The sequence below is a fragment of the Symphalangus syndactylus genome, chromosome 13, assembly GCF_028878055.3.
Source record: "Symphalangus syndactylus isolate Jambi chromosome 13, NHGRI_mSymSyn1-v2.1_pri, whole genome shotgun sequence".
In the NCBI taxonomy this organism is placed as follows: Eukaryota; Metazoa; Chordata; class Mammalia; order Primates; family Hylobatidae; genus Symphalangus; species Symphalangus syndactylus.
The window spans coordinates 63,792,945-63,814,111 of NC_072435.2; the positions used below are offsets into that span (position 1 = coordinate 63,792,945).

General features: G+C 43.2%; 1 protein-coding gene across 3 annotated transcripts in view; it reads right to left on the reverse strand.

The window, feature by feature from the left end:
- The window catches only part of LOC134732029 (uncharacterized), a 127,194-nt gene that overhangs the window by 46,135 nt on the left and 59,892 nt on the right, over positions 1–21,167 (reverse strand). For 2 of the 3 annotated variants that reach the window (XR_010114874.1, XR_010114873.1), the window contains one exon: positions 3,511–3,633. The gene's annotated coding sequence lies outside the window, so the exon portion shown is untranslated. Of the gene's footprint in view, positions 1–3,510; positions 3,634–20,005; positions 20,919–21,167 lie in introns of those variants that run through there. The other variant, XR_010114875.1, reaches the window with a different exon arrangement.

Below are 21,167 nucleotides of genomic sequence, written 5' to 3' on the forward strand. Positions count from 1 at the left end.
CCGGGTTTCACCATGTTGGCCAGGATGGTCTCGATTTCTTGACCTCGTGATCCGCCCACCTTGGCCTCCCAAAGTGCTGGGATTACAGGCGTGAGCCACCGCGCCCGGCCTACCACATTAATTTTTATATGTTGACATACTATTTCAATTAAGTTAAATAAATACAAGACTAGATCTCATTAAGCAGTTTACTCAAAATTAATTTTTCTCTATTCAGGCTTAATCTAATCCTGATTTTCTCTCTGGCTTGAGTAGACTGTAAAGTTGGAATGCACCTGAATCTTTTTTGGAAGCCAGCTTCTTCAATGGCTTGTCTGAAGTTGCAAAACTTTCAAGGGTATTGTGAGGTATCAGACTCTATGCCATCTGTCTTCACTGGCTCCAAGGAAGGGACCCCAAAACTGCTCTTTGATAATTCCAAGAAAGTGTCTAAATTGCACTTCTCTGCATCCCATTCAGCTTTTTGAGCCTTTTCCCTTCCTTTAATGAAAAACGAAAGAAACCTTCTGACCACACACATGTCTATGTTTGTGCACAATGAGACTGGCTCACATCAATTTTAAAACGGCTGGGCACAGTGGCTCACACTTGTAATCCCAACGCTTTGGGAGGCCAAGGCTGGAGGATGCTTGAGCCCAGGAGTTTGAGACCAGCCTGAACAACATAGCCAGACCCCATCTCTACAAAAAATAAATTAGCACACCTGTAATCCCAGCACTTTGGGAGGACAAGGTGGGTGGATCACTTGAGGTTAGAAGTTTGAGACCAGCCTGGCCAACATGGTGAAACCCCATTTCTACTAAAAATACAAAAATTAGCCAGGCGTGGTGGCAAGCACCTGTAATCCCAGCTACTCAGGAGGCTGAGGCAGGAGAATCGCTTGAACTCAGGAGGCAGAGCTTGCAGTGAGGCAAGATAGCCCCACTGCACTCCAGCCTGGGCAACAGAATGAGACTCCATCAAAAAAAAAAAAAAAATTAGCCAAGCATAGTGTCACACGCCTGTAGTCCCAGCTATTCGGGGGGCTAAAGCAAGGGGCTCGCTTGAGCTGAGGAGTTCCAGGCTGCAGTGAGCTATGACTGCACCACTGCACTCCAGCCTGGGTGACAGAGTGAGACCCTGTCTCTAATAATTATAATAATAATAAGACTTTTACATGAGCCTCTGTAGGGTATAAAAAGAATTACAAAGCCCACTCCTTCCCTTCCAAGAGCTGACAATCTGTTGGAACAGGCACACACAAAAAGCAAATGAACAGTATAAGTAAAAAAAAACTACAGCCGTTTGGGAAAAGGATAAATCGTTCCTGGGTAGGGTAGCAATTTTGTTTTTCTTAAATTAATGTTTTCCACTATTTTATTCTATTATAAAAATGTTCAAACAGAAAAGTTGAAAGGATGGTACAATGAACACCATGACCCCATCAGTTAGATTTAATACCTGTTCATATTCTGCCATATTACCTATCTAAATATTTTGCTACCCATTTTAAAGGAAGTTGCAGTCATTGTATAAGGATAAGGTAGTCAGCCTTATTCCTTCAGTATGCACCTTTTTAAAAAGGACATTTGCCTAAAATCCATAATACCTTTATCATATCTAAGGCAATATTTTTTAAAATCATCAAAAATCTATTCAATATTAAAACTTTCCTAGTTGTTCCAAAAATAAATATGGTATAGGATATAGTATAATATGATTTTGCAAACCAGATTTATACATTGCATTTGATAGTTATAGCTCTTTAGCTTACTTTAATCTGGAAGAGTTCTACTTTTTTTTTTTATAACATTAAGCTTTGAAAGTACCAGACTAGTAAATGGTCCCAAATTCTGGATTTGTTTGATTGTTATCTCAAGGTGTTAACTTGTTTTTCTAGACTTGATGTCCTGTTCAAATAAAGTACAGGTTTGATTCAGATAGAATCAATCATTGTCCTGACCGGAAGCAGATGGCATACTCAAAGGGTCTAACTGAAGGATGTGAAATGAAGGGACTATTTACAGATGTGTGGGCAGGCATAGGGAACAAGCGATGGTGAGGCACTGTGGGACTGTTGGCCCTGGGTCTACAACAGCCTGAGCTGAGTGCAGTTACTGAAGCATTGCAGGAGCTGGAGCTTTGGGAGAGGGGTCCCCACCAGGAGCCATGGGTGTAGCAGCAACACAGGCACCACCAAAACAGCACCCAGGCAGGGAGTGGGGTGGTGGGGAACAAACACCACAACATCTCTCTCCTCTACCTCAAAATGGCTGTTGGAACCCCTGCATTGGCCAAATCTAACCAGAAGCCAAAAAGCAAAGGAGCCTGGGCAATGGAGTCTGCAGCGGGGAGTCTCCAGGGGTGCAGGGCAGGATGGTGAAAGGTGCCGAATGGATTTCTAAGGGCAAGTGGAGAATGATGAGCATGCAGCTTTGACATTTTTGGCTAGAATGCTTTATAGGTCATGCTGTGAACTTCAGATTGCATCACATCAGGGGAAATGAAATGTTAGGTTGTCTTACCCATTAACCAAGCTCGATTTGACCCCTCGTTAAAGCAATGCTAGCCACATCTCCCCACTGAGTTGTAAAGGTGTGTTTTCACTTTGCAATCAGCAAGTGATCCAGCAAGAGACACTTGGCACCAGGGGGATTCATGCTTTTGCTCCAATAACTTTTCACATAATTGTTTCAGCATCCATGGATGATTCTTGCCTGAATCGGTCATTTCACTGGGAGTTGCAAAATGTTGATTTTTCTGAGTTTTTCATCCCATATTTGGATATGGAATGAAAATCGTGAAATTTTATACATTAAAAATAGTTGAGGCTGGGTGCCAGTGGCTCATGCCTGTAATCACAGCACTTTGGGAGGCCAACGCGGGCAGATCACGAGGTCAAGAGATCGAGACCATCCTGGCCAACATTGTGAAACCCCGTCTCTACTAAAAATGCAAAAATTAGCTGGGTGTGGTGGTGCGCGCCTGTAGTCCCAGCTACTCAGGAGGCTGAGGCCAGAGAATCGCTTGAACCCAGGAGGCAGAGGTTGCAGTGAGCCGAGATCGCGCCACTGCACTCCAGCCTGAGCGATGGAGTGAGACCCCATCTCAAAAAAAAAGAAGAAGAAGAAAAGAAGAAAAGAAGAAGAAGGAGAAGGAGAAGGAGAAGGAGAAGGAGAAGAAGAAGAAAAGAAAATGCTATTTAGAGATCAGTAAGTGTTCTCTTTGCCGGTGAGCCATTATTCCTTCTAGACTCTTACAGTGGACAGAGCCTATGCATGCACACACACACACACACACACACAGACACACACAGACCCTTTAAATCAGGAGTTCACATTAACACTTCCAATTCAAATCTAATGTTATCAGATAGTCAGGAATTTATGTTGAGGAGCAAGGATTTAAGTTGGCCATGAGAAGTAGGTACAATATCTTTTTAAAAAATAATTATTTTCTATAATACAATCCTACTTACAAAGAAAAACACAACTAAATAAGAAAAGAGAATAAATGTATCAACAACCTCACCCTTTTAACACATCCACTCAACCTCTTTATGTAAGTCCTTGGTGGTTAGGATTTTAATATATAGAGAGCTGAAGAGAGGAGCTTCCAAACAGAAAAGTACAGGTTCCAATGTAGATTGAGGACCTGAAATGGAAAGTTTATATATGAACATTACTCATCTTTAGGCCTCTCTTTATGCCATACTTTCTTGGGTGCATAACCTTTCCACTGTCTCTGACTGTCAAAATCATATTCAACCTCAAGAGCTTTCCCCGAACCCCAGTGTAGTGTAGCCTTGCCCTACCTGCAGTGCGTTTCTGTGGATCTGATAACCGCTTTTCACTTGATATTGTTAAAGGTATGTGTGGATCTGCTGTATCTCCCTAACTAGTTCCCAGCTAGTTACAGTCAGGAACTGCATCTGGTTGTCTTTGTATTCTAAAAGCTCTTAGCTCAGTAACCCATATATAAGAAGCTTCTTTTTTTTTTTTTTTTTTTTTTTTTTTTAAGGCCGAGTCTCACTGTGTCACCCAGGCTGGAGTGAAGTGGCCCAATTTTGGCTCACTGCAACCTCCGCCTCCCAGATTCAAGTGATTCTCCTGCCTCAGGCTCCTGAGTAGCTGGGATTACAGGCATGTGCCATCACGCCTGGCTAATTTTTGTATTTTTTTAAGTAGAGATGGGGTTTCACCATGTTGGTCAGGCTGGTCTTGAACTCCTGACCTCATGATCCGCCTGCCTCAGCCTCCCAAATTGCTGGGATTATAGGCGTGAGCCACCGTGCCCAGCCAAGAAGTTTTCAGTAAACATTTACTACAAGAAATTCAACTGTGGAGGGTCCTAAAATGAGTCTAACAGGTTCACACTATATTGTGCAGACCCCCATAACTGTTCTCCTAGATTAAAAGAAACTTTCCCATTGCCTCTCCATCTTTCACCCTAGTTACTTACTTTTGAAACCTCAGGCTTATGTTATTTCTAATTATTATAGTTGCCTAGTAATACTTCTATTTTAGGGCTGCTTCTAATTTTCAAATAACAATTTTAAATACCTTCAAATAGAATATATTAGTTTTTTTAATGTCGTTAGGTTGAGAGGTATAAACAACATTCTAATGCTTTACAAGAGAGGTGATTGAATTGCCTTCTTTATAGGCTATAAAGAAAAAGACAACCTGGTGATATTTTTTAAACTCACCATGATAGAGGCAGATGGATACCTGCCTTTGTAAGAGACCTGGAGGTTTCTTTCAGCTCTCAGATTTTAATTGAGCTATATAAATGTACACAGTCCCACCTTTTTATGACTAAACTAAATTGGTTTGGATCAAAACCTCATTATTGGCAAATATAATAGTAATTTCAATAATACAATACAGAAATCTGTTGGCCTCTATTTTCTTACCTATATGATAAGAAAGTTGAATTAATTGACCTCTATGGTCATGAAGCACTGTAGTTATGAAACACCACATAAATCTTCTGGGAGTCTATTATTGCTAAGATGCATGCTTTCTATGCTATTGATTAGAATAATTTTTTGGCTACTAAATCTTCCTAATAGCTGATAGATTTTCTAAAGAACAAATTTAGCTTTATTGAATACCTTTAGATTCTTAACACAAGTACTACAGTTGAGGAAAAGGAAAAAGGAAAAATAGACATATTGAAAGAATATTAGACCTGGGTTTGAATCCCAACTCTGCTACTTACAAACTATATAACGTTTGGCAATTTACTTACCCTTGGCGTAATAGACTGAATGTTTGTGTCCCTAAAAATTCATATGCCAAAACCTAATCTCCAGTGTGATGGTATTTGACAATGGGGTAGGCTGGGCATGGTGGCTCACACCTGTAATCCCAGCACTTTGAGAGGCCAAGGCGGGCATATCATGAGGTCAGGAGATCAAGACCATCCTGGCTAACACAGTGAAACCCCGTCTCTACTAAAAATACAAAAAATTAGCTGGGCATGGTGGCACCTGCCTGTAGTCCCAGCTACTTGGGAGGCTGAGGCAGGATAATCGCTTGAACCCGGGAGGCAGAGGTTGCAGTGAGCTAAGATTATGCCACTGCACCCCAGCCTGGGCAACACAGCAAGACTCCGTCTCAAAAAATAAAGACAATGGGGTCTTTGGGAGGTGATTAGATCATAAGGATGGAGTCCTCGTGATTAGTGCCCTTATAAAAGAGACCCCAGAGAGCACCCTTTCCCCTTCCACCATGTGAGACCACAGAGAGAAGATGACTGTCTATGAACCAAGAAGTGAGCCCTCATCAGACACCAACTCAGCTGGGGCCTTGATCTTGGACTTCCCAGAACTGTGAAAAATAAATTTCCATTGATTTTAAGCCACCTTGTCTATGGTATTTGGTTATAGCAGCCTGAATGGACTAAGACACTTGGTATTTCCATCTAAAATTAAATGATAATTCCTATTTTGTGGTATTGTTACAAGGTTAAATTAGATAACCTAGAAGATAGCCCCTGGCATACCACCTGGCAAACTGTAGACAATGAATAAATGTTTATTGAGATGCCCCTTACTATATAGATTTGATGGAAAGTGGTGGTTGGATATCCCAGGTCAGATTGTCCATTGTAATTAAGGGTTTTTTTGTCAGCATCAGAATTACAATGGCTAGCTTAAATAGAAGGAAATTTACTAGGAGGATATGGGAGAGTTCACATGAAAGGGAAGGCTAGAGAACCAGGCCAGCAGATGACAAAAAGTAAGGCCATGTCAGGGTCTGTGTAGCGAGAATATTCCCATACTCTAGACAGAGTGTTGCTTTGTCTAGTTTTACTAGAATATGTGAGCTTCAGCTATTTTCCGTCTCTGTCACACTGATTGAGATTCAGTTCCCTTTTAGATTAGCTTGGGTCTTACAGATTCCACCTGGCTAAGGGTAGTCAGGGCAAAACAGTCCCACCAGAATGCAACCAATGAGAGAGAAGCAGTTCCTCAAAAGGAGAATATTAATGTCATTGCCAGAAGATAGTGACTAGATACAGGACTACCAACATTAAAAAATATAAATTTCCACTAATCCCCAACACTTTTGTATTGTGGGAATCTACAAAGTGTTTAGGACCGAAAAGTACTATGTGGAAGAGCTTCTAGAACTCCCCAAAATACCCAGTTCCTGCATGTGCAAAAGTTACCAGCTGTGGATTGACTACCTTCCCCCCTAGTTTGGAAGGTTCTTCCAGAAACAAACAGTTGTACCCTAGTTATGCTGCTGTGTAACCCTCTCTCTGCTTTATCAAATCCTGTGACACAAGCCTCTATCTCCTCGTCAACCATTCATCATCAAACCCTGTGCCTCGCTGGAGCCTTAAATTCAAGTCTTTGCCTGTATGAAATTTCTGGGTACCAAGGCAGTTAATCTCCTGAATCTTGGTACCTAATATTTTCCCTTTGATATTGCACTTTATTTAATTGAGGTGGTATCTATGTCACCTACCTCATTATGCTTCAGTGTGTGTGTGTGTGTGTGTGTGTATGTTTCAGAGTAAAATGAAACCTGCAAGCAGAACATTTTCATACCACTATTTACTACTAAGTATAATACAGTCTAATATCATGTATCCTAGAGCTTATTATAAGACAGAGTTAAAAAAAAAAACAAAAAAAACACCTCATCATAACCAGTGAGGAACTGACAAGTACCCAGGGATCTGGTTTCTAGTTCAGTTTTGCCATGAATAATCTAGGATGCCATGGACTCTTATCTCTCTGGACTTGCATTTGCTCTCCATAAAATTAGAGGCTTGAATCATAGCTGGTCTCTAAATCTCTCCCTACTTTTACATTCTATGACTCCTACAGCCAGACCCTCCATAAGAGCTAAAAAGAAAAGCTAAAGCAAGGCGAGGGGACAGATGGGACTAGGGTTCTAGTTGAGATGCCATAGTCAGGAAAGGCCTTTCTGGGGAGGGGACAGTAGAACAGAAGCTGAAGGAAATGAGGGAGCCGACATGTGAGTATCTGGGGTAAGAGTACTCTAGGCACAGCCTTGCTTGATGATGGTAGGCAATGCTCTTCTGAGCATGACAAGAAGTTTCATCCTCTACCATAGTTCCCATCCCTGTCAAGTAGGAACAATGCACAGAGAGAGATGATGCCAACCCAAGACAGGCCCCGCACAAGCTGGATGGGGCACAACAGGGACTGGGTGGTGCCCATGACTGAGCTGAAGTCTAGATAGAAGTCATGGTGTAGAGGGTGGGGACAGTCAAATCCAGGAGAGCAGATCCAAACAAGTCATTGGCTTAAAGGGATTGTTGAAGAACGGCATGCGAGATTTGAATGGGTCGGGGAAAGAGAAAAGCTGAAGTCCTAAGTTGTAAACCAGAAATTGTCCCAGAAAGATGTATTTTGAACCAAGAGTAATGACCTGTAGGAGAGTTATTACATCAATTTAATGGGTCATGACCCGTTTATTTTTTTAATTATATTAGAAGAGAATGAACTTACCAGTGTATATCACATAAAGGGCAAGTGATTGTTCTGTGAAACATTTTTTTCTGTTGTAAACATGTATATGTTGAGTCATTTTGTAGAACTTACTTCTCATTGTGAGTGATGGTTTTTAAAAAAATTAAAAGCCAGTGGCCTAGAAAAAATTCCAGGTATGGAGTACAGAGGCCAGTGGCAGTTTTTCATTTAAAGATTTAGTGGATGGGCTGGGTGCAGTGGCTCATCCCTTGGGAGGCCAAGACAGGCAGATTGCTCCAGCCCAGAAGTTTGAGACCAGCCTGGGCAACATGGTGAAACCGCATCTCTACAAAAAATGCAAAAATTTGCTGGGCGGCTGTGGTGGCGCATGCCTGTAGTCCCAGCCACTCTTGGGCTGAGGTGGGAGGATCTCTTGACCCTAGGAGGAGGCTGCAGTGAGCTGAGATTCACATCACTACATTCCAGCCTGTCTAGAAAAAAAAAAAAAGAAAGAGAGAGGAAAGAAAGAAAGAAAGGAAGGAAGGAAGGAAGGAAGGAAGGAAGGAAGGAAGGAAGGAAGGAAGGAAAAGAAATTAATCCTCTACATATAGAGCTTTTTTTAAATGTTAAACATACTAGAAAAGAGCAGAATCCAGAAATAAAATACTTCTGCTCCCCCACCCTCTGTAACAAGGGACCAGAGGACCCCACCTACCCATCACCCTTTGTCACCACTGTCACCATCACCACCACCCACAAAAAGAACAGCCTGATCCCTGACATGTTGGGTAAAGAATTGCTTGTAAACTGAAAGAGAGAAAACTCAAATGCCCACCAGAATATGAGAATAACAAGTCAATGAACCTGACCAAGTGTAAGAAAAATGGAAATGGTGGGGACTGGGGTGGAGGAAATACTTACGCCCTGCCGTGCCCAAGAGGGGCAGCAGCTATTCAGCTCTCAGCAGCTGTTGTGCAACAATGTGGACCCAGTGTTGTCAGATCTTGGTATTTTTTCAAGAGATACTGGAAATCCAGGTTTTTATAATGAAAAACATTTTAAAACACTGGGTAAGCCAAACGAAACATGTCTGAAGGCCTAAACACACTCACACTACACCAAGTGTGAATAGCTGCTGTGTGTAGGTGGTGATACTTGGGGTCATTTATATTTTCATTTTTACATTTCACTGCATGTTTCAGAATTTTAACAGTGAACATCATATTACTTTTATAATAAGAGAAGAATGAAGGTTGTCAAATATTTAAAACTCCATTAACTAAACAGGTAGACATTTGAGTTTTCTCTTTTTAGTTCACAAGCAATTCTTTACCCACCATTTCAGACACCAGGCTGTTCTCTCTGTGAGTGGTGGTGGTGATGGTGGTGACAAAGGGTGATAGGTAGGTGGGGTGCCCTGGCCCCTTGTTGTTTTATCCTGCATTAAGATCAGGATAAAACAACAAATGTTACAGAAATTTTCTCTGGGTGAATGTTTACATAGGACTAAATTTTTATGTTATGTTTTACAACAAAATTTGCAGTACATCACAAATAATTTCAGCCTAACTACAGCAATATGCCAAGTCTCAGGTTTGCTGATTCAAGGTTTGTGGTCACTATCTTTGGCTATTGTGTTTGCCCATCAGGATTTATGAAAGCAATTGCTTGTTCCATAATATTATTCTCATTTCTACTTAAGTATTTAGCCCAGATTCTATAATATGCGAGTCTTGTGGATTCTGGCTAGATGTTGGAAAAAAAGAACAGGCAATTCTTCCCCCGGAGTAATTATAGTATAGTCTACTGTCTAGAGTGGTTAGAGTGGTTATGGGTACTAAACGAGTTAAAATTTATAAAGCTCACGCCTCTAATCCCAGCACTTTCAGAGGCTGAGGAAGGTGGATCACCTGAGGTCAGGAGTTCGACCTGACCAGCCTGACCAACATGGAGAAACCCTGTCTCTACTAAAAATATAAAATTAGCCGGGCATGGTGGCACATGCCCGTAATCCCAGCTACTCGGGAGGCTGAGGCAGGAGAATTCCTTGAACTGGGGAGGCAAAGATGAGTGATCAGTGAGCCGAGATCACACCATTGCACTTTTGTATTTTTTGTATTTTTAGTAGAGATGGGGTTTCACCATGTTGGTCAGGCTGGTCTTGAACTCCTGACCTTGTGATCCGCCTGCCTCAGCCTCTCAAAGTGCTGGGATTACAGGCATGAGCCACCACACCTGGCCAGCATTTTTTTAAATGAAAGAGAATGGAACAGAGCTGAACACAATAGTGCCAGCAGTGAAGATAAGTATTGTTTATTGAAAATGTGTGTGTTGTTTTATATAAAGGTATGTATAGGTGGCTGTTGTGGAGGTTAAAATTTTTTGAAAGCTACTTTACTCGACCAAAGTTGAAGCCTTGGCTTTATTTTCTGCATTGAGCTCCCTCTGTAAAACAGAGAAAGAAAATATCTCTGTGTGTGTATGTACATTCATGTGCATATGACTATGTGCATGTATACATGTAATTATCCTAAAAGAATTCAGAAAAAGGGGCCAGGTGCAATGGCTTGCACCTGTAATCCTAGCACTTTGGGAGGCCAAGGCTGGAGGGTTGCTTGAGGCCAGGAGTTCAAGACCAGCCTGGCCAACACAGCAACACCCCATTTCTAAAAAAAAAAAAAAATGTTTTTTAATTAGCCAGGCATGGTGGCATGCACCCATAGTCCCAGCTACTAGAGAGGCTGAGACAGGAGGGTTGCTTGTGCCCAGGAGTTTGAGGGTGTGGTGAGCTTTGATCACGCCACCACATTCCAGCCTAGGCAACAGAGTGAGACCCTGCCTCTAAAAATAATAATAATAATAGATAAAAATAAAATGAGAACTTGAGAAAAAGGAACTTTTTAAGAGGAGAGAAGAAATCCCCCATTCCCCAAATAGATGGCCTAAATCTGAAGATGTTTATTCCAAGGGTAAACTTTTCAATACTAATAAATAGTGTTTACTGAGATGTTACTGCATGCTAGGCACTGAGCTAAACACTCCACATTTAATCCTCCCAACAACCCTGTGAGGTGAAAATAAACACCAACAAAACAAAGAAACCCCAACAAACATTACAGATTTAAAATCTACAGATAACAGATAACCCTCCCTCCCTGACTCCTCTCTCTGTCTCCCCCCAGCCCCACCCTAACCACCCCCTCCCAACCTTTCTCTCTCTCCCTGTTTCATATTTCTGGAAAAGAAAAGAAGAATGGTCGAAAAGAAGGGAGAGGGGAAAAGAAAAGCCACGGAAATAAGACAGATGGGACAAGAGGGGAGGAGGAAGGAGGGAGGTGATCAAAAGAGAAAGGAGGAGCGTATTGAGCATAGTTGGTGCCGTACCATATACTGCCAATAAATTCTCATTTTGTGTTCAAAACCTTGCATGGGACTGTTGAAGAGGGCTCAGTCTTTAGGGTGGAGTTGAGAAGGACAGAGCAGTGTGGCATGCCAAAACAAACTCCTACTTCCTCATTCTGCTCAAGGTCAGCCTTGACACACACTCATCCAATGTGGCAGGAACACCAGCTACAGACAAACTGCTTCCGTGAAAACCAGTATTTAGGGTAGCCTAGAGTTACGCATTTTCTCCTCTCAGGAGCCCTCTATATCCATTTGATTTCTGCGATGTACGCCAGCAGGCTTTGGCTCAGTGTTAATGACTTTGTTCTCTTTGAATTCCTGTGAGATTTTATTCTCTTTGGTGCCCAGGGGTTGTGTGCCACAGTGACTTCTGCCCACTAACACTTCTGCTGTGATAAAAAAGAAACTGCGGGGAAGTCCTGCTGCTTGTCCTCTGCCGGTGGCTGCTACCCAACACAATTACTCATACTCGAATTCAGAGAATGCGAAAGAGTGATTCTGTTTCCAGGGCCTCGGTCCTGAGACTTTACTCTCTAATAAACTGAGAACACTAAGCCATGCGCTAAGCACACATCGTCACTACCTGGAAAAGGCACCTTCTGGCTAGAGCCAAGTGGACTAATCATGTCTGGATAGACAAAAAGGTTGTGCTCAGCAACCTAGCTCTCTCTTTTTCCCAATTATGAGACAGACCACCAGAGTTGGTAAACCACGTTACTGCTGGACACCAGCATTGTTGTTAATGCTATCATTTCAATTATGTTTTAAACTAGGGTTCTGTTGGCTTGCTTGCTTCCCCCACCCCATCTCCCTCCCTCCATTGAAGGAAGAAGCCAAGGTAGGAAAATACCTGCTTGAATTGTTCATGAAATGTTAAAATTTCTACTTTACCATGGAAAACCAGATTTTAGACACTATTATTCATGCTGGCTTAGAAACTCAATTTTTAACCTTTCTGACCCCAAAGAAATCACAGAAGTATCCCCTTTGCTTCTATATCTTCCACCTGGGGCCCAGATTTGATCTATGTCAATGCCACGCTGAATGCAGGACCTCTTATTGCCTTGGGCCAAGCGAAAGCACAGGAAAAAACTTCAGGCTGATCACTCTCAGCAAACTAACACAGGAACAGAAAATCAAACACGGCATGTTCTTACTCATAAGTGGGAGTTGAACAGTGAGAACACATGGACACAGTGAGGGGAACATCACACGCCAGGGCCTGTCAGGAGGTGGGGGGCAGGGAAGTGAAGGCATTAGGACAAATACCTAATGCATGAGGGGCTTAAAACCTAGATGATGGGTTAATAGGTGCAGCAAACCACCATGGCACATATACCTATGTAACAAACCTGCACATTCTGCACATGTATCCCAGAACATAAAGTAAAAAAAAAAAATAAAAATAAATTGCCCAGAAATAAATAACATTTCTTAAAATAAAATAAAATAAAATAAACTTTTTTAAACTTCAGGCTGGGACACCAAAACCCGATTCCTGATCCAGCCTTCAAAAGCACCCCAGGCCGGGAGTGGTGGCTCACACCTGTAATCCCAGCACTTTGGGAGGCTGAGGTGGGTGGATTATTTGAGGCCAGGAGTTCTAGACCAGCATGGTCAACATAGCAAAACTCTGTCTCTACTAAAAATACAAAAATTAGCCAGGCATGGTAGCTCACATCTGTAGTCCCAGCTACTTGGGAGGCTGAGGCAGGAGAATCACTTGAACCCAGAAAGTGGAGGTTGCAGTGAGTCGAGATCATGCCACTGCACTCCAGCCGAGGTGACCGAGCAAGGACTCTGTCTCAAAAAAAAAAAAAAAAAAAGAAAGCATCTCAAAGAGTCTCAAGGTTTATATGGGAACCACAGAAAAAAGTTCCCAAGTCAAAATGAATTCAAAGCTGCTTAAATTAAATGCCTTTTAGCACTGTGTTGAAACAGATGAAGATTACAAAATCAAAAAACAAGTGATTCTCTAGTCTTGTTTTTGTTACCAGCTTCCCACTGACCTACTTTTAAATTGCGTGAAAAATGTGGCCTCCCCCGCTCCTCCTCTTCCTGTCCCCTCTCCTCCCGACCTCTGTGCCTCTTCTCCCTTCCGGTTCTGTCTTCCATAGGCTCTTTCTTCTCCTCCCACTTACCTCAGGTAGGGTCTCAAAGCTGCTCTTCACGTTCTCTTCCTCCTTCTCCCTGATGATGAGAACCTAACCTTGTGGCTTCCCTGTGTATCTCCAGAAGGCAGATACCCAAATCTCTAGACATGACTGTCATGGATGTTCCAATCACTTGAGTCCAAAGGGACCGCTTGTCCCCCTTTGCTGGGACAACCTCCATGTATGCCTGTTGCTGTACCTTATTATTAATAGTGCAGCCGGGCACAGTAGCTCATGCCTGTAATCCCAGTACTTTGGGAGGCTGAGGCAGGTGGATCACCTGAGGTCAGGAGTTCGAGACCAGCCTGACCAACATGGTGAAAGCCCATCTCTACTAAAAATACAAAAAATAGCCGGACGTGATGGCACACGCCTGTGATCCCATCTACTCGGGAGGCTGAGGCATGAAAATCGCTTGAACCCAGGAGGCGGAAGTTGCAGTGAGCCGAGATTGTGCCACTGCACTCCAGCCTGGGCGACAAAGCAAAACCTTGTCTCAAAAAAAAAAAAAAAAAAAAATAGTGCCCACTTTCACTCTCACAAGGGTCTTGGACAATATATTATTTAGTCATTCTCCTTAAGAGCAGGATTTTCTTCCTGAATATTTACTTGATCCAACATTTCCTCCCTCAGCTACTTCTTTTTCTGAAGCTCTGGCCTTCTTCCCAGCATTTGCATTTCTGTCAGTGCTTCTGACGCTCTTCCATCTTCCAGAACCTGGAAACCCCAACATCCTGTTGACTCCTCCCTCCCCATCTCATCTTAGCCAAGCAGAATGGTGACACCAAGGTCAAAGGAACTGGACATAACTCCTGACTGCATCACTTACCAGCTCTGTGCCCCTGTTCACCTCTGGTCTCTGCCTCAGTGCTGTCATTTGTAAAACAATGAGAACAATACATTCCTTGAACAGCGTCACTGGAAACATAAATAAGGCAGCTTCTGAAGGGCCACTGGGCATTGTGCCTAACACAACAAATCTGACTGCTTCTTATTTATGAATTCATTCAACACATTTATTGAGCACCTACTGTATGCCAGGCACTGTTCTAGTTCCTGGGGATACATCCATAAGCAAGACAGTCAAACATATCTGTTCTCATAGAACTCACATCCCAATGCAGAAATCTGACAATAAACAAATAAAGAGCTCCTAGGTCAAGTAGTGATAAGGGCTACGAAGAGAAAGCCAGACAGGGTAAGGGGAACAGGGAGTGCTGAGGTAGAGAAGGGCTGCTATTTTAAAAGGGTGGCTAAGGGTCACTAACAAGATGACATTCAAGCAGACACTTAAAGGAGAAAAGAGGTAAAGAAATTATCTAGGCAGATTATTTATTTATTTATTTGTTTGTTTGTTTATTTATCTGAGACAGAGTCTCGCTCTGTCGCCCAGGCTGGAGTGCAGTGGCACAGTCTCTGCTCATTGAAACCTCTGCCCCCTGGGTTCAAACGATTCTCGCGCCTCAGCCTCCCGAGTAGCTGGAGCTACAGGCATGCACCACCACACCTGATTAATTTTTGTATTCTTAATAGAGACAGGGTTTCGCCATGTTTTCCAGACTGGTCTCGAATTCCTGGCCTCAAGTGATCCACCCGCCTGGGCCTCCCAAAGTGCTGGGATTACAGGCGTGAGCTGCCACACTCAGCCTAGGCAGATATTTAAGAAGAACAGGCTTGGGAGGCCAAGGCAGGCGGATCACGAGGTCAGGAGATCGAGACTATCCTGGCTAACATGGTGAAACCCCGTCTCTACTAAAAATACAAAAAATTAGCCGGGCGTGGTGGCGGGCGCCTGTAGTCCCAGCTACGCGGGAGGCTGAGGCAGGAGAATGGTGTGAACCCAGAAGGCAGAACTTGCAGTAAGCCGAGGTCATGCCACTGCACTCCAGCCTGGAGACAGCGAGACTCCGTCCAAAAAAAAAAAAAAAGAAAGAAGGGAGAGGAAGGAGGAGAGGGAGGAGGAGAAGGAGAAGGAGAAGGAGGAGAAGGAGAAGGAGGAGAAGAGGAGGAGGAGGAGGAGGAGGAGGAGGAGGAGGAGAAAGAAAAAGAAAGAAGAAGAAAGAAGGAAGAAGGAAGAAGGAGAAGGAGAAGGAGAAGGAGAAGAAGAGAAGAAGAAGAGGAAGAGGAAGAGGAAGAGGAAGAGGAAGAAGAAGAAGAAGAAGAAGAAGAAGAAGAAGAAGAAGAAGAAGAAGAAGAGGAGGCAAGTTCCCTGAGGAAGGCCTGATGTGTTGGAGGAAGTCAGGGATGGCAGCTTCATGGAGTGGGGTGGATGCCTGGTAGGGAATGAAGCCAGTGGAAGTGAGATTCCCACGCAGGCCTCGTGGATCCAAGCGAGGCATTCAGCTTGTCCTCGGAGTGCAGTAGGAAAGCTGCCAGACTGCAAAGCAGTACCTGTGAAGAGAATAGACCTCGGGGCAAGGCCAGAGGCAGAAGGGTTAGGGGAACATTGCAGTAATCCACACAAGAAGTGACAGTCGCCTGGACCAGGGTGGCAGCAGTAAAGGAGGTGAGAAGTGGACACCTTCCCTTTGAAATCTCTCCAATTTCCTGCCGTATTTCCCTCTCACAGCCACGGTCCTGTCCCTGGCCTTCATCACCTTACCCCTGAATTATTGCACTAGCCCCCTCACTCCCTCACTGGTGCTCACTGGACTGCCCACTGCCTCGGCTCTCCTGTTCTTATGTTCATCACATCACTCCCCTGCTCAGGAAATATGACTGTGCCCTGCCCATCATCCCCAAGTCCAAATTCCTCTCCCTGGCTCTCAAAGCCTTCCACTGAGTTCTACACACTCAATGCTCTTCTGACCATAAACCAGTTCCTACCAGCACTCCAGCACCAATTCAGATAGTAACTGGTTTACTTAATGACCAAGAGATCTGCTATTCTATACCCAATTCAAAATTAACTAGATAATTCTTTTAATTGGGTCATAGCACCAGAGTTCCTTTACAAAAACAATTAACAGTTGACATTGATAAAATGCTTACTAAGTGCCAGACACTAATCTAAGAACTTTACAAACAGCGTCCCCTCCAATTGTACAACATCCCTATGAAGTGGGTACTATTATTATCCCCAACTTTACAGATGAGGAAACTGAGGAACGGAAAGGTTAAGTAAATTACCCAACATCACAAAGCCAGTTGGTGGGGCGGTGGGGTGGGAGGAGCTGGGATTTGAATCCAGTAAGTCTACCTCCATCGTCAGCATCCTTAGCCGTGGCACTCCATTGCCTCCCGTACTTGGACATGGTGTCTCAGCTTTCTTCATGTGAATCATTACATTGTAAGTTTGTTTACAACAAAACTCTCATTACTGCCCCCCAAGCTTTTGCTAAGCGTTTTGTCTTCTTCCTATGTCTACCGTCTCTACCGTATCTTCTACCTATCTCTACCATGCCAAATCCCACCCAGCTCTCAAGGTGTAACTCAACTTCCTGATTTTCCACAACGCTTCTCTAAATACATGAGACCTCACCGAACCTCCATTCTTCCAGCTATTTGAAATCCACTGCAAATCACTATGTTTGATTTTTTTTTCCATGTGTCTTCCCAACTATACTGGATACTGCTTATGTAGAGCAACCATAAATTATGTTTCTTTTTATATCTCTACAGTATGTAAAGCAATCCTGAGCCATTCCGTTCAACAGACATTTTAAAATAAACCCTACAGTGAGCTAGATCCTGTGTGGGTCCCAAAAACACAGTGAAGACAGCACTCAAAAATACTTGTGGGCCAGATGTGGTGGCTCACACTCGTAAAGCCAGCACTTTGGGAGGCTGAGGCAGGAGAATCCCTTGAGGTCAAGAGTTCAAGACCAGCCTGGGCAATATAGAGAGACCCCCCCCCACCACATCTCTACAAAAAAATTTTGAAAAATTAGCTGGGCATAGTGGCACAAGCCTGTAGTCCCAGCTACTGGAGAGGCTGAAGTGGGGGATCACTTGAGCCCAGAAGGTTGAGGCAGCAGTGAGCTATGATCACATCACTGCATTCCAGCCTGAGCTATGATCATGCCACTGCATTCCAGCCTGTATGACAGAGCAAGACCCTATCTCTAAAAGGAAAGAAAAGAAAAGAAAAAATACTTGTAGACCAAATGAGAAGATCCTGGGAAATGCCTTTCAAAACATAATTATCTATTTAAATTAACCTTTTTCATATAAATGCCATCAGTGACACTTCAGATACAAACGTGATTTTCATGTCATTTCAGTATAAATTCATTGAGCATCTACTTTGTGCTTGTTCCAAAAAGGAATGAGACAAAGCCCTGCCATCAGAGAATCCTCAGTCTGTGTTACTGTATGTCTTAGGGCATGGTTGGAGATCAAGAATAGAAAAGCCACTAAAATCTACTTAGGTAAAAGAGAACAGAAGGTGAGAGAGAACCGACAGGCCTGCTGTGGGTGATTGGAACAGAAAATGACCAAAGATGTTACTTTCTTCATTGCCATGTTATCTCTTCCTCTGCTTCCTCATTTTACATTTCTCTTTCCCCCACCTTTTCTCCCTCCCCATCCAACCCATTCCCAGATTGCCTTCCTTTGCTCTCCTATTACACCATCCACCATGGCTTACATTGGATGGTGCCCTCAGCCTCCAACACGTGCTGGTGACTGTCCAGATCCAGCATTACTGTCTGTTAACTTGACTGTCTCCATTCTAATCCCAAGTGTCCAGCAAGAGACTCCAAGGGGCCTACTGTGGACGGGTTTCCAACCCTAGCCCAAACAGCTATGGCTGGGGAGTGGGGAAAGGATGCCCAAGGTCATGCTGGATGGTATGCAAGGGACCGCTCTTTCTAGGGCTGGACTCAAAGGTATGGGATGATGGCTTCTGTAAAATATAATGTGATAGGGCCGGGTGTGGTGGCTCATGACTGTAATCCCAGCACTTTGGGAGGCCGAGGTGGGTGGATTGCTTGAGGTCAGGAGTTCAAGACCAGCCTGACCAACATGGTGAAACCCCATCTTTATTAAAAATACAAAAATTAGCCCAGCATGGTGGCAGGCGCCTGTAATCCCGGCTACTTGGGAGGCTAAGGCAGGAGAATGGCTTGAAGCCAGGAGGTGGAGGTTGCAGTGAGCCGAGATCATACCATTGCACTCCAGCCTGGGCGAAAGAACAAGACTCCATCTCAAAAAAAAAATTATATATATATATATAATGTGATAAATGGTCTGTTGCTCTACAATACATACACCTCAGATTCACATTTTGCAGACTTCACGATTTCATAGAATTTTACAAATTGTAAAGGATTCCAGGAATCATTTGACACAATCCCTACACTTGAGCTCACTGCAGACCAAAGCCTGAGAGCAAATAAGGGTGGATCCCGTACTCTCTGACTTCTAGTCTACTCCAACATTTACCAAACCAGAGCAGTTTAAGACTACCTTTGACATGTAGGTGACCAAAGATAGTCCACACTGCATCACAGCATGTGGATTTGTTTGTCTTTTTAGTATAATTTCTGTACCTACTAAGAACTTTCACATATTTCATCCTATCTAGTCCTCCCAGCAATCATGAAAAGAATTGTTAAGCCTATTTTGTAGATGACAAACTGAGACCCAAAGAAGTCAACAGACTTGCCTACACTTTACAGTTCATATCAGGCAAAGCCAAGATTTAAACCCATACGATTTCACTTCAGACCTCACTCTTTCTGCTATGCCATGCTGCCTTCACTCTCTGGGAATCAATGAAATGTCAATTTGTATTGTTTGTAATGTTTTTCTATATGTTATGATGTTTTATTTATTTATTTATTTGAGACAGAGTATTGCTCTGTCACCCAGGCTGGGGTGCAGTGACACAATCTAGGCTCACTGCAACCTCTGCCTCCTGGATTCAAGTGATTCTCCTGCCTCAGCTTCCCAAGTAACTGGGATTACAGGCACTCGGCACTACACCCAGCTAATTTTTGTATTTTTAGTAGAGATGGGGTTTTACTGTGCTGACCAGGCTAGTCTGCAACTCCTGACCTCATGGGATCTGCCCGCCTTGGCCTCCCAAAGAGCTATGATTACCCGTATGAGCCACCATGCCTGGCCTGTTATGATGTTTTAACATCTTAAAAATCTAGCTCAGGAGAGACTGCCCCTTTTGGGTTAGCCAGTTCTTAGAGATAGCAGAGGGCTCATGGAGAATGCCTTTGTTATGCAAACTAACCAGTCCAGAGCCATACCTTCTCTACCAGGAGGCAATATGCCTCTGCCTTAATCATCCCAGGCTGCGTACCAGGAAACTAAAGACTACTCCTATAGCCCAAAGCTTACAGGAATTATTCAAACTAGCCAATTCCAGTTTACTCTGCCCTGCCTTCCCCACAAAAACCCCAGTAAAGATGCCTCCTGTTTCCAGACCCTCTGGGGATAATCAACTTTGTTTTCCTGAGCCTCTGATGTGTGGCCTCTTGTGGCCACACCCCACTGACCATCACATAAGAAAACACAGAAGACAATAACAAAAAAAAAAAAGATTGGAAAAGCAGACTGAGTAGTTCAGAGGGTCCTTTAGTAATGTTCAAGGAATTAGCATGTACAATAAAGGAGTGGTCAAACCATAATGCGCTCAGACCGTAAATACGATATTCTCAATCCCAGCAAGCATGGCTTCTGGCACTTCTTGCAGCATTCTTGTCTCCAACGCAGCAAAAGGATCGTGACAGGAACATATTTCAATGCACAGATCAATCCGATTGGTTTGGAGGGAAAAGCTGGTTCTCATTTAAGATGGTTTAGTAGCAGTGATTCATTCTATCACAGGCATCACTGCATCTTTGATGCAGACACTATCATCCTAAGCCCCTTTGCAATCAATCCCAAGATGTATAATTTCTTTAGCCTACTGAAATTCTTCACAATTCTCTAAACAATTTCAAATGCTTCTGATAACTTGACCCTGCATTCCTTGGATCAAAAAGCAGCAAGGCACAAATGTCTGAATCCCAGGCTGGTTCCAAAGAGTAGTACTTCAAAGAACTCTGCACACGGCAATTCCGTAGTGTACTTTTACTACTTATTGACTTTAGTTTCTTTGCCATGGTGGAGATTTATTATTCTTTAACTTAAAGCTGGACTCAAATCAATTGTATGCTCTGGTTTCAAGAAGTCCTGATAAGGTCTCCCAACAACACAAGTAGGGATAGGGTGACTAACCTCCATTTATCCAGGCCTGGAAGGATACCAGGAATGTGGGACTTTCAGCTTTAAAACCAGGAAAGTATTTGGCAAACCAGGACAAGCTGTTCACCCTAATCTAGAGATTTAAGAAAAAGCAAATCTTTTGTCTTATTAAACTTCAAGAGGTGTCTTAGAATTAAATGCCTTGATGATGCAGGATGCTAATGGCTCTTTAATATCTTCAAGCAGCATATTTTCTACAGGTTTGCAGAAAACCCGAAGTATAACTGTATGACAATAAATACAATAGATCAAACAGTGATTCTTAATACCTCCAAATGCAGATGAAATACATCAAGCAAATGAAGAGCAAAACTGACACAGGCGACAATGATTCATTTCAATATGTAAAGGCCCGGCAGGGACTTCTATATAAAAGCGAGTCTTTAGCAGTCAGCACAAGAGTCTTTGATTCACTGCCACTAAACGATGGGAAGTGACAGTTTTAACTCTCCCAATCGTGGGGAGCAGGGGCT